We start from the raw sequence: 12,621 nt of genomic DNA, 5'->3' as shown, positions 1-12,621 counted from the left end.
AGAGAAAAAAACTTTCTGCTTTTGAAATGCTCTAAAAGGAATTAGATGAAATAAGTTTCTTTAGAGAATATAGGATGCCTTCAAGCATTACAAATTAAAACCAGTGGAATTTGAGTAAAAAAAAAATTTTGCTTTTGAAATGCTCTAAAAGGAATCAGATGAAATAACTTTCTTTAGAGAATATAGGATGGGCTCAAGCTTTACAAATTAAAACCAGTGGAATTACACATTAGATGCTACAAATTTTCATAGCAGTTTTCGGAAAAAGCAGAATAATAAATATTCACCTATGGAACATGTGGTGCTGTGGCTTAGTTGGTTAAAGCGGCTGTCTTGTAAACAGGAGATCCTGAGTTCAACTCTCAGCAGCACCTTGTTTTTGTCTTCTCAAGAATAAGCTTCCTATCTTAAAGCAGGTGTTTTACCTGTGTGCAAACTCAAATTTGCCATTGTTCCATCCCTACTGATAGTGCAATTGTGAGATTAAGAATCTCATCTAAATGCTGAAAAGGAAGTAAGATTGCTTCAAGCTTGACAACTTAACCAATGGATTTTATTTTGAAATGCCTCCACTTTCCGCACCTGTCTCTCTAAGCAGTCTTTCCAATATATCACATCTTTTTGTGATGTAGACAAGTTGGTCAAAGAGCCTGTTTAGTAAACAGAAAATCTTGATTTCGAATGTCAGCAGTGCTTTCCTTTCTTCATGTCAGTTTGGGGCTGTTAGCCGAAAAAGATAACTTTCACTTTTGTTTGACATCAAACATGTCTTTCCCAAAGCACTAATAAAGTGTAATTGAGAGAAAAAAACTTTCTGCTTTTGAAATGCTCTAAAAGGAATTAGATGAAATAAGTTTCTTTAGAGAATATAGGATGGCTTCAAGCATTACAAATTAAAACCAGTGGAATTTGAGTAAAAAAAAAAATTTTGCTTTTGAAATGCTCTAAAAGGAATCAGATGAAATAACTTTCTTTAGAGAATATAGGATGGGCTCAAGCTTTACAAATTAAAACCAGTGGAATTACACATTAGATGCTACAAATTTTCATAGCAGTTTTCGGAAAAAGCAGAATAATAAATATTCACCTATGGAAAATGTGGTGCTGTGGCTTAGTTGGTTAAAGCGGCTGTCTTGTAAACAGGAGATCCTGAGTTCAACTCTCAGCAGTACCTTGTTTTTGTCTTCTCAAGAACAAGCTTCCTATCTTAAAGCAGGTGTTTTACCTGTGTGCAAACTCAAATTTGCCATTGTTCCAGCCCTACTGATAGTGCAATTGTGAGATTAAGAATCTCATCTAAATGCTGAAAAGGAAGTAAGATTGCTTCAAGCTTGACAACTTAACCAACTTAACCAAGATGCTACATCTTCTCAAGAATAAGCTTCCTATCTTAAAGCAGGTGTGTTTTACCTGTGTGCAAACTCAAATTTGCCATTGTTCCAGCCCTACTGATAGTGAAATTGTGAGATTAAGAATCTCATCTAAATGCTGAAAAGGAAGTAAGATTGCTTCAAGCTTGACAACTTAACCAACTTAACCAAGATGCTACATCTTCTCAAGAATAAGCTTCCTATCTTAAAGCAGGTGTGTTTTACCTGTGTGCAAACTCAAATTTGCCATTGTTCCAGCCCTACTGATAGTGCAATTGTGAGATTAAGAATCTCATCTAAATGCTGAAAAGGAAGTAAGATTGCTTCAAGCTTGACAACTTAACCAATGGATTTTATTTTGAAATGCCTCCACTTTCCACACCTGACTCTCTAAGCAGTCTTTCCAATATATCACATCTTTTTGTGATGTAGACAAGTTGGTCAAAGAGCCTGTTTAGTAAACAGAAAATCTTGATATTCGAATGTCAGCAGTGCTTTCCTTTCTTCATGTCAGTTTGGGTCTGTTAGCCGAAAAAGAGGACTTTCACTTATGTTTGACATCAAACATGTCTTTCCCAAAGCACTAATAAAGTGTAATTGAGAGAAAAAAAACTTTCTGCATTTGAAATGCTCTAAAAGGAATTAGATGAAATAAGTTTCTTTAGAGAATATAGGATGGCTTCAAGCATTACATATTAAAACCAGTGGAATTTGAGTAAGAAAAAAAATTTTGCTTTTGAAATGCTCTAAAAGGAATCAGAAGAAATAACTTTCTTTAGAGAATATAGGATGGGCTCAAGCTTTACAAATTAAAACCAGTGGAATTACCTTGTTTTCGTCTTCTCAAGAATAAGCTTCCTATCTTAAAGCAGGTGTGTTTTACCTGTGTGCAAACTCAAATTTGCCATTGTTCCAGCCCTACTGATAGTGCAATTGTGAGATTAAGAATCTCATCTAAATGCTGAAAAGGAAGTAAGATTGCTTCAAGCTTGACAACTTAACCAACTTAACCAAGATGCTACATCTTCTCAAGAATAAGCTTCCTATCTTAAAGCAGGTGTGTTTTACCTGTGTGCAAACTCAAATTTGCCATTGTTCCAGCCCTACTGATAGTGCAATTGTGAGATTAAGAATCTCATCTAAATGCTGAAAAGGAAGTAAGATTGCTTCAAGCTTGACAACTTAACCAACTTAACCAAGATGCTACATCTTCTCAAGAATAAGCTTCCTATCTTAAAGCAGGTGTGTTTTACCTGTGTGCAAACTCAAATTTGCCATTGTTCCAGCCCTACTGATAGTGCAATTGTGAGATTAAGAATCTCATCTAAATGCTGAAAAGGAAGTAAGATTGCTTCAAGCTTGACAACTTAACCAATGGATTTTATTTTGAAATGCCTCCACTTTCCGCACCTGACTCTCTAAGCAGTCTTTCCAATATATCACATCTTTTTGTGATGTAGACAAGTTGGTCAAAGAGCCTGTTTAGTAAACAGAAAATCTTGATTTCGAATGTCAGCAGCGCTTTCCTTTCTTCATGTCAGTTTGGGGCTGTTAGCCGAAAAAGAGGACTTTCACTTTTGTTTGACATCAAACATATCTTTCCCAAAGCACTAATAAAGTGTAATTGAGAGAAAAAAACTTTCTGCTTTTGAAATGCTCTAAAAGGAATTAGATGAAATAAGTTTCTTTAGAGAATATAGGATGGCTTCAAGCATTACAAATTAAAACCAGTGAAATTTGAGTAAAAAAAAAAATTTTGCTTTTGAAATGCTCTAAAAGGAATCAGATGAAATAACTTTCTTTAGAGAATATAGGATGGGCTCAAGCATTACAAATTAAAACCAGTGGAATTACACATTAGATGCTACAAATTTTCATAGCAGTTTTCGGAAAAAGCAGAATAATAAATATTCACCTACGGAACATGTGGTGCTGTGGCTTAGTTGGTTAAAGCGCCTTTCTTGTAAACAGGACATCCTGAGTTCAACTCTCAGCAGTACCTTGTTTTTGTCTTCTCAAGAATAAGCTTCCTATCTTAAAGCAGGTGTTTTACCTGTGTGCAAACTCAAATTTGCCATTGTTCCAGCCCTACTGATAGTGCAATTGTGAGATTAAGAATCTCATCTAAATGCTGAAAAGGAAGTAAGATTGCTTCAAGCTTGACAACTTAACCAACTTAACCAAGATGCTACATCTTCTCAAGAATAAGATTCCTATCTTAAAGCAGGTGTGTTTTACCTGTGTGCAAACTCAAATTTGCCATTGTTCCAGCCCTACTGATAGTGCAATTGTGAGATTAAGAATCTCATCTAAATGCTGAAAAGGAAGTAAGATTGCTTCAAGCTTGACAACTTAACCAATGGATTTTATTTTGAAATGCCTCCACTTTCCGCACCTGACTCTCTAAGCAGTCTTTCCAATATATCACATCTTTTTGTGATGTAGACAAGTTGGTCAAAGAGCCTGTTTAGTAAACAGAAAATCTTGATTTCGAATGTCAGCAGCGCTTTCCTTTCTTCATGTCAGTTTGGGGCTGTTAGCCGAAAAAGAGGACTTTCACTTTTGTTTGACATCAAACATGTCTTTCCCAAAGCACTAATAAAGTGTAATTGAGAGAAAAAAACTTTCTGCTTTTGAAATGCTCTAAAAGGAATTAGATGAAATAAGTTTCTTTAGAGAATATAGGATGGCTTCAAGCATTACAAATTAAAACCAGTGGAATTTGAGTAAAAAAAAAAATTTTGCTTTTGAAATGCTCTAAAAGGAATCAGATGAAATAACTTTCTTTAGAGAATATAGGATGGGCTCAAGCTTTACAAATTAAAACCAGTGGAATTACACATTAGATGCTACAAATTTTCATAGCAGTTTTCGGAAAAAGCAGAATAATAAATATTCACCTATGGAAAATGTGGTGCTGTGGCTTAGTTGGTTAAAGCGGCTGTCTTGTAAACAGGAGATCCTGAGTTCAACTCTCAGCAGTACTTTGTTTTTGTCTTCTCAAGAACAAGCTTCCTATCTTAAAGCAGGTGTTTTACCTGTGTGCAAACTCAAATTTGCCATTGTTCCAGCCCTACTGATAGTGCAATTGTGAGATTAAGAATCTCATCTAAATGCTGAAAAGGAAGTAAGATTGCTTCAAGCTTGACAACTTAACCAATGGATTTTATTTTGAAATGCCTCCACTTTCCGCACCTGACTCTCTAAGCAGTCTTTCCAATATATCACATCTTTTTGTGATGTAGACAAGTTGGTCAAAGAGCCTGTTTAGTAAACAGAAAATCTTGATTTCGAATGTCAGCAGCGCTTTCCTTTCTTCATGTCAGTTTGGGGCTGTTAGCCGAAAAAGAGGACTTTCACTTTTGTTTGACATCAAACATATCTTTCCCAAAGCACTAATAAAGTGTAATTGAGAGAAAAAAACTTTCTGCTTTTGAAATGCTCTAAAAGGAATTAGATGAAATAAGTTTCTTTAGAGAATATAGGATGGCTTCAAGCATTACAAATTAAAACCAGTGAAATTTGAGTAAAAAAAAAAATTTTGCTTTTGAAATGCTCTAAAAGGAATCAGATGAAATAACTTTCTTTAGAGAATATAGGATGGGCTCAAGCATTACAAATTAAAACCAGTGGAATTACACATTAGATGCTACAAATTTTCATAGCAGTTTTCGGAAAAAGCAGAATAATAAATATTCACCTACGGAACATGTGGTGCTGTGGCTTAGTTGGTTAAAGCGCCTTTCTTGTAAACAGGACATCCTGAGTTCAACTCTCAGCAGTACCTTGTTTTTGTCTTCTCAAGAATAAGCTTCCTATCTTAAAGCAGGTGTTTTACCTGTGTGCAAACTCAAATTTGCCATTGTTCCAGCCCTACTGATAGTGCAATTGTGAGATTAAGAATCTCATCTAAATGCTGAAAAGGAAGTAAGATTGCTTCAAGCTTGACAACTTAACCAACTTAACCAAGATGCTACATCTTCTCAAGAATAAGATTCCTATCTTAAAGCAGGTGTGTTTTACCTGTGTGCAAACTCAAATTTGCCATTGTTCCAGCCCTACTGATAGTGCAATTGTGAGATTAAGAATCTCATCTAAATGCTGAAAAGGAAGTAAGATTGCTTCAAGCTTGACAACTTAACCAATGGATTTTATTTTGAAATGCCTCCACTTTCCGCACCTGACTCTCTAAGCAGTCTTTCCAATATATCACATCTTTTTGTGATGTAGACAAGTTGGTCAAAGAGCCTGTTTAGTAAACAGAAAATCTTGATTTCGAATGTCAGCAGCGCTTTCCTTTCTTCATGTCAGTTTGGGGCTGTTAGCCGAAAAAGAGGACTTTCACTTTTGTTTGACATCAAACATGTCTTTCCCAAAGCACTAATAAAGTGTAATTGAGAGAAAAAAACTTTCTGCTTTTGAAATGCTCTAAAAGGAATTAGATGAAATAAGTTTCTTTAGAGAATATAGGATGGCTTCAAGCATTACAAATTAAAACCAGTGGAATTTGAGTAAAAAAAAAAATTTTGCTTTTGAAATGCTCTAAAAGGAATCAGATGAAATAACTTTCTTTAGAGAATATAGGATGGGCTCAAGCTTTACAAATTAAAACCAGTGGAATTACACATTAGATGCTACAAATTTTCATAGCAGTTTTCGGAAAAAGCAGAATAATAAATATTCACCTATGGAAAATGTGGTGCTGTGGCTTAGTTGGTTAAAGCGGCTGTCTTGTAAACAGGAGATCCTGAGTTCAACTCTCAGCAGTACTTTGTTTTTGTCTTCTCAAGAACAAGCTTCCTATCTTAAAGCAGGTGTTTTACCTGTGTGCAAACTCAAATTTGCCATTGTTCCAGCCCTACTGATAGTGCAATTGTGAGATTAAGAATCTCATCTAAATGCTGAAAAGGAAGTAAGATTGCTTCAAGCTTGACAACTTAACCAATGGATTTTATTTTGAAATGCCTCCACTTTCCGCACCTGACTCTCTAAGCAGTCTTTCCAATATATCACATCTTTTTGTGATGTAGACAAGTTGGTCAAAGAGCCTGTTTAGTAAACAGAAAATCTTGATTTCGAATGTCAGCAGCGCTTTCCTTTCTTCATGTCAGTTTGGGGCTGTTAGCCGAAAAAGAGGACTTTCACTTTTGTTTGACATCAAACATATCTTTCCCAAAGCACTAATAAAGTGTAATTGAGAGAAAAAAACTTTCTGCTTTTGAAATGCTCTAAAAGGAATTAGATGAAATAAGTTTCTTTAGAGAATATAGGATGGCTTCAAGCATTACAAATTAAAACCAGTGAAATTTGAGTAAAAAAAAAAATTTTGCTTTTGAAATGCTCTAAAAGGAATCAGATGAAATAACTTTCTTTAGAGAATATAGGATGGGCTCAAGCATTACAAATTAAAACCAGTGGAATTACACATTAGATGCTACAAATTTTCATAGCAGTTTTCGGAAAAAGCAGAATAATAAATATTCACCTATGGAACATGTGGTGCTGTGGCTTAGTTGGTTAAAGCGCCTGTCTTGTAAACAGGAGATCCTGAGTTCAACTCTCAGCAGTACCTTGTTTTTGTCTTCTCAAGAATAAGCTTCCTATCTTAAAGCTGGTGTTTTACCTGTGTGCAAACTCAAATTTGCCATTGTTCCAGCCCTACTGATAGTGCAATTGTCAGATTAAGAATCTCATCTAAATGCTGAAAAGGAAGTAAGATTGCTTCAAGCTTGACAACTTAAAAAAATGGATTTTATTTTGAAATGCCTCCACTTTCCGCATCTGACTCTCTAAGCAGTCTTTCCAATATATCACATCTTTTTGTGATGTAGACAAGTTGGTCAAAGAGCCTGTTTAGTAAACAGAAAATCTTGATTTCGAATGTCAGCAGTGCTTTCCTTTCTTCATGTCAGTTTGGGGCTGTTAGCCGAAAAAGAGGACTTTCACTTTTGTTTGACATCAAACATGTCTTTCCCAAAGCACTAATAAAGTGTAATTGAGAGAAAAAAACTTTCTGCTTTTGAAATGCTCTAAAAGGAATTAGATGAAATAAGTTTCTTTAGAGAATATAGGATGGCTTCAAGCATTACAAATTAAAACCAGTGGAATTTGAGAAAAAAAAAATTTTTGCTTTTGAAATGCTCTAAAAGGAATCAGATGAAATAACTTTCTTTAGAGAATATAGGATGGGCTCAAGCATTACAAATTAAAACCAGTGGAATTACACATTAGATGCTACAAATTTTCATAGCAGTTTTCGGAAAAAGCAGAATAATAAATATTCACCTACGGAACATGTGGTGCTGTGGCTTAGTTGGTTAAAGCGCCTTTCTTGTAAACAGGACATCCTGAGTTCAACTCTCAGCAGTACCTTGTTTTTGTCTTCTCAAGAATAAGCTTCCTATCTTAAAGCAGGTGTTTTACCTGTGTGCAAACTCAAATTTGCCATTGTTCCAGCCCTACTGATAGTGCAATTGTGAGATTAAGAATCTCATCTAAATGCTGAAAAGGAAGTAAGATTGCTTCAAGCTTGACAACTTAACCAACTTAACCAAGATGCTACATCTTCTCAAGAATAAGCTTCCTATCTTAAAGCAGGTGTGTTTTATCTGTGTGCAAACTCAAATTTGCCATTGTTCCAGCCCTACTGATAGTGCAATTGTGAGATTAAGAATCTCATCTAAATGCTGAAAAGGAAGTAAGATTGCTTCAAGCTTGACAACTTAACCAATGGATTTTATTTTGAAATGCCTCCACTTTCCGCACCTGACTCTCTAAGCAGTCTTTCCAATATATCACATCTTTTTGTGATGTAGACAAGTTGGTCAAAGAGCCTGTTTAGTAAACAGAAAATCTTGATTTCGAATGTCAGCAGTGCTTTCCTTTCTTCATGTCAGTTTGGGGCTGTTAGCCGAAAAAGAGGACTTTCACTTTTGTTTGACATCAAACATGTCTTTCCCAAAGCACTAATAAAGTGTAATTGAGAGAAAAAAACTTTCTGCTTTTGAAATGCTCTAAAAGGAATTAGATGAAATAAGTTTCTTTAGAGAATATAGGATGCCTTCAAGCATTCCAAATTAAAACCAGTGGAATTTGAGTAAAAAAAAAAATTTTGCTTTTGAAATGCTCTAAAAGGAATCAGATGAAATAACTTTCTTTAGAGAATATAGGATGGGCTCAAGCTTTACAAATTAAAACCAGTGGAATTACACATTAGATGCTACAAATTTTCATAGCAGTTTTCGGAAAAAGCAGAATAATAAATATTCACCTATGGAACATGTGGTGCTGTGGCTTAGTTGGTTAAAGCGGCTGTCTTGTAAACAGGAGATTCTGAGTTCAACTCTCAGCAGTACCTTGTTTTTGTCTTCTCAAGAACAAGCTTCCTATCTTAAAGCAGGTGTTTTACCTGTGTGCAAACTCAAATTTGCCATTGTTCCAGCCCTACTGATAGTGCAATTGTGAGATTAAGAATCTCATCTAAATGCTGAAAAGGAAGTAAGATTGCTTCAAACTTGACAACTTAACCAATGGATTTTATTTTGAAATGCCTCCACTTTCCGCACCTGACTCTCTAAGCAGTCTTTCCAATATATCACATCTTTTTGTGATGTAGACAAGTTGGTCAAAGAGCCTGTTTAGTAAACAGAAAATCTTGATTTCGAATGTCAGCAGCGCTTTCCTTTCTTCATGTCAGTTTGGGGCTGTTAGCCGAAAAAGAGGACTTTCACTTTTGTTTGACATCAAACATATCTTTCCCAAAGCACTAATAAAGTGTAATTGAGAGAAAAAAACTTTCTGCTTTTGAAATGCTCTAAAAGGAATTAGATGAAATAAGTTTCTTTAGAGAATATAGGATGGCTTCAAGCATTACAAATTAAAACCAGTGAAATTTGAGTAAAAAAAAAAATTTTGCTTTTGAAATGCTCTAAAAGGAATCAGATGAAATAACTTTCTTTAGAGAATATAGGATGGGCTCAAGCATTACAAATTAAAACCAGTGGAATTACACATTAGATGCTACAAATTTTCATAGCAGTTTTCGGAAAAAGCAGAATAATAAATATTCACCTATGGAACATGTGGTGCTGTGGCTTAGTTGGTTAAAGCGCCTGTCTTGTAAACAGGAGATCCTGAGTTCAACTCTCAGCAGCACCTTGTTTTTGTCTTCTCAAGAATAAGCTTCCTATCTTAAAGCTGGTGTTTTACCTGTGTGCAAACTCAAATTTGCCATTGTTCCAGCCCTACTGATAGTGCAATTGTGAGATTAAGAATCTCATCTAAATGCTGAAAAGGAAGTAAGATTGCTTCAAGCTTGACAACTTAAAAAACATGGATTTTATTTTGAAATGCCTCCACTTTCCGCATCTGACTCTCTAAGCAGTCTTTCCAATATATCACATCTTTTTGTGATGTAGACAAGTTGGTCAAAGAGCCTGTTTAGTAAACAGAAAATCTTGATTTCGAATGTCAGCAGTGCTTTCCTTTCTTCATGTCAGTTTGGGGCTGTTAGCCGAAAAAGAGGACTTTCACTTTTGTTTGACATCAAACATGTCTTTCCCAAAGCACTAATAAAGTGTAATTGAGAGAAAAAAACTTTCTGCTTTTGAAATGCTCTAAAAGGAATTAGATGAAATAAGTTTCTTTAGAGAATATAGGATGGCTTCAAGCATTACAAATTAAAACCAGTGGAATTTGAGAAAAAAAAAATTTTTGCTTTTGAAATGCTCTAAAAGGAATCAGATGAAATAACTTTCTTTAGAGAATATAGGATGGGCTCAAGCATTACAAATTAAAACCAGTGGAATTACACATTAGATGCTACAAATTTTCATAGCAGTTTTCGGAAAAAGCAGAATAATAAATATTCACCTACGGAACATGTGGTGCTGTGGCTTAGTTGGTTAAAGCGCCTTTCTTGTAAACAGGACATCCTGAGTTCAACTCTCAGCAGTACCTTGTTTTTGTCTTCTCAAGAATAAGCTTCCTATCTTAAAGCAGGTGTTTTACCTGTGTGCAAACTCAAATTTGCCATTGTTCCAGCCCTACTGATAGTGCAATTGTGAGATTAAGAATCTCATCTAAATGCTGAAAAGGAAGTAAGATTGCTTCAAGCTTGACAACTTAACCAACTTAACCAAGATGCTACATCTTCTCAAGAATAAGCTTCCTATCTTAAAGCAGGTGTGTTTTACCTGTGTGCAAACTCAAATTTGCCATTGTTCCAGCCCTACTGATAGTGCAATTGTGAGATTAAGAATCTCATCTAAATGCTGAAAAGGAAGTAAGATTGCTTCAAGCTTGACAACTTAAAAAAATGGATTTTATTTTGAAATGCCTCCACTTTCCGCATCTGACTCTCTAAGCAGTCTTTCCAATATATCACATCTTTTTGTGATGTAGACAAGTTGGTCAAAGAGCCTGTTTAGTAAACAGAAAATCTTGATTTCGAATGTCAGCAGTGCTTTCCTTTCTTCATGTCAGTTTGGGGCTGTTAGCCGAAAAAGAGGACTTTCACTTTTGTTTGACATCAAACATGTCTTTCCCAAAGCACTAATAAAGTGTAATTGAGAGAAAAAAACTTTCTGCTTTTGAAATGCTCTAAAAGGAATTAGATGAAATAAGTTTCTTTAGAGAATATAGGATGGCTTCAAGCATTACAAATTAAAACCAGTGGAATTTGAGAAAAAAAAAAATTTTGCTTTTGAAATGCTCTAAAAGGAATCAGATGAAATAACTTTCTTTAGAGAATATAGGATGGGCTCAAGCATTACAAATTAAAACCAGTGGAATTACACATTAGATGCTACAAATTTTCATAGCAGTTTTCGGAAAAAGCAGAATAATAAATATTCACCTACGGAACATGTGGTGCTGTGGCTTAGTTGGTTAAAGCGCCTTTCTTGTAAACAGGACATCCTGAGTTCAACTCTCAGCAGTACCTTGTTTTTGTCTTCTCAAGAATAAGCTTCCTATCTTAAAGCAGGTGTTTTACCTGTGTGCAAACTCAAATTTGCCATTGTTCCAGCCCTACTGATAGTGCAATTGTGAGATTAAGAATCTCATCTAAATGCTGAAAAGGAAGTAAGATTGCTTCAAGCTTGACAACTTAACCAACTTAACCAAGATGCTACATCTTCTCAAGAATAAGCTTCCTATCTTAAAGCAGGTGTGTTTTACCTGTGTGCAAACTCAAATTTGCCATTGTTCCAGCCCTACTGATAGTGCAATTGTGAGATTAAGAATCTCATCTAAATGCTGAAAAGGAAGTAAGATTGCTTCAAGCTTGACAACTTAACCAATGGATTTTATTTTGAAATGCCTCCACTTTCCGCACCTGACTCTCTAAGCAGTCTTTCCAATATATCACATCTTTTTGTGATGTAGACAAGTTGGTCAAAGAGCCTGTTTAGTAAACAGAAAATCTTGATTTCGAATGTCAGCAGTGCTTTCCTTTCTTCATGTCAGTTTGGGGCTGTTAGCCGAAAAAGAGGACTTTCACTTTTGTTTGACATCAAACATGTCTTTCCCAAAGCACTAATAAAGTGTAATTGAGAGAAAAAAACTTTCTGCTTTTGAAATGCTCTAAAAGGAATTAGATGAAATAAGTTTCTTTAGAGAATATAGGATGCCTTCAAGCATTACAAATTAAAACCAGTGGAATTTGAGTAAAAAAAAAATTTTGCTTTTGAAATGCTCTAAAAGGAATCAGATGAAATAACTTTCTTTAGAGAATATAGGATGGGCTCAAGCTTTACAAATTAAAACCAGTGGAATTACACATTAGATGCTACAAATTTTCATAGCAGTTTTCGGAAAAAGCAGAATAATAAATATTCACCTATGGAACATGTGGTGCTGTGGCTTAGTTGGTTAAAGCGGCTGTCTTGTAAACAGGAGATCCTGAGTTCAACTCTCAGCAGCACCTTGTTTTTGTCTTCTCAAGAATAAGCTTCCTATCTTAAAGCAGGTGTTTTACCTGTGTGCAAACTCAAATTTGCCATTGTTCCATCCCTACTGATAGTGCAATTGTGAGATTAAGAATCTCATCTAAATGCTGAAAAGGAAGTAAGATTGCTTCAAGCTTGACAACTTAACCAATGGATTTTATTTTGAAATGCCTCCACTTTCCGCACCTGTCTCTCTAAGCAGTCTTTCCAATATATCACATCTTTTTGTGATGTAGACAAGTTGGTCAAAGAGCCTGTTTAGTAAACAGAAAATCTTGATTTCGAATGTCAGCAGTGCTTTC

At 35.2% G+C, this 12,621-nt stretch overlaps 2 non-coding genes across 2 annotated transcripts; both read left to right on the top strand.

Annotated features, from left to right (window-relative positions):
* Positions 1-6,868: 6,868 nt before the first annotated feature.
* Positions 6,869-6,942, top strand: TRNAT-UGU (transfer RNA threonine (anticodon UGU)). The gene has a single exon. It is a non-coding gene; the product is annotated as a tRNA-Thr (tRNA).
* A 2,511-nt stretch (positions 6,943-9,453) lies between these two features.
* Positions 9,454-9,527, top strand: TRNAT-UGU (transfer RNA threonine (anticodon UGU)). The gene has a single exon. It is a non-coding gene; the product is annotated as a tRNA-Thr (tRNA).
* The last annotated feature ends 3,094 nt before the right edge of the window (positions 9,528-12,621 follow it).

This window comes from Dendrobates tinctorius, unplaced genomic scaffold, assembly GCF_039654945.1.
Source record: "Dendrobates tinctorius isolate UK_male_01 unplaced genomic scaffold, ASM3965494v1 ptg000254l, whole genome shotgun sequence".
In the NCBI taxonomy this organism is placed as follows: Eukaryota; Metazoa; Chordata; class Amphibia; order Anura; family Dendrobatidae; genus Dendrobates; species Dendrobates tinctorius.
Note: the sequence above shows the minus strand (reverse complement) of the source record. Positions and strands in the feature narration are given on the sequence as shown.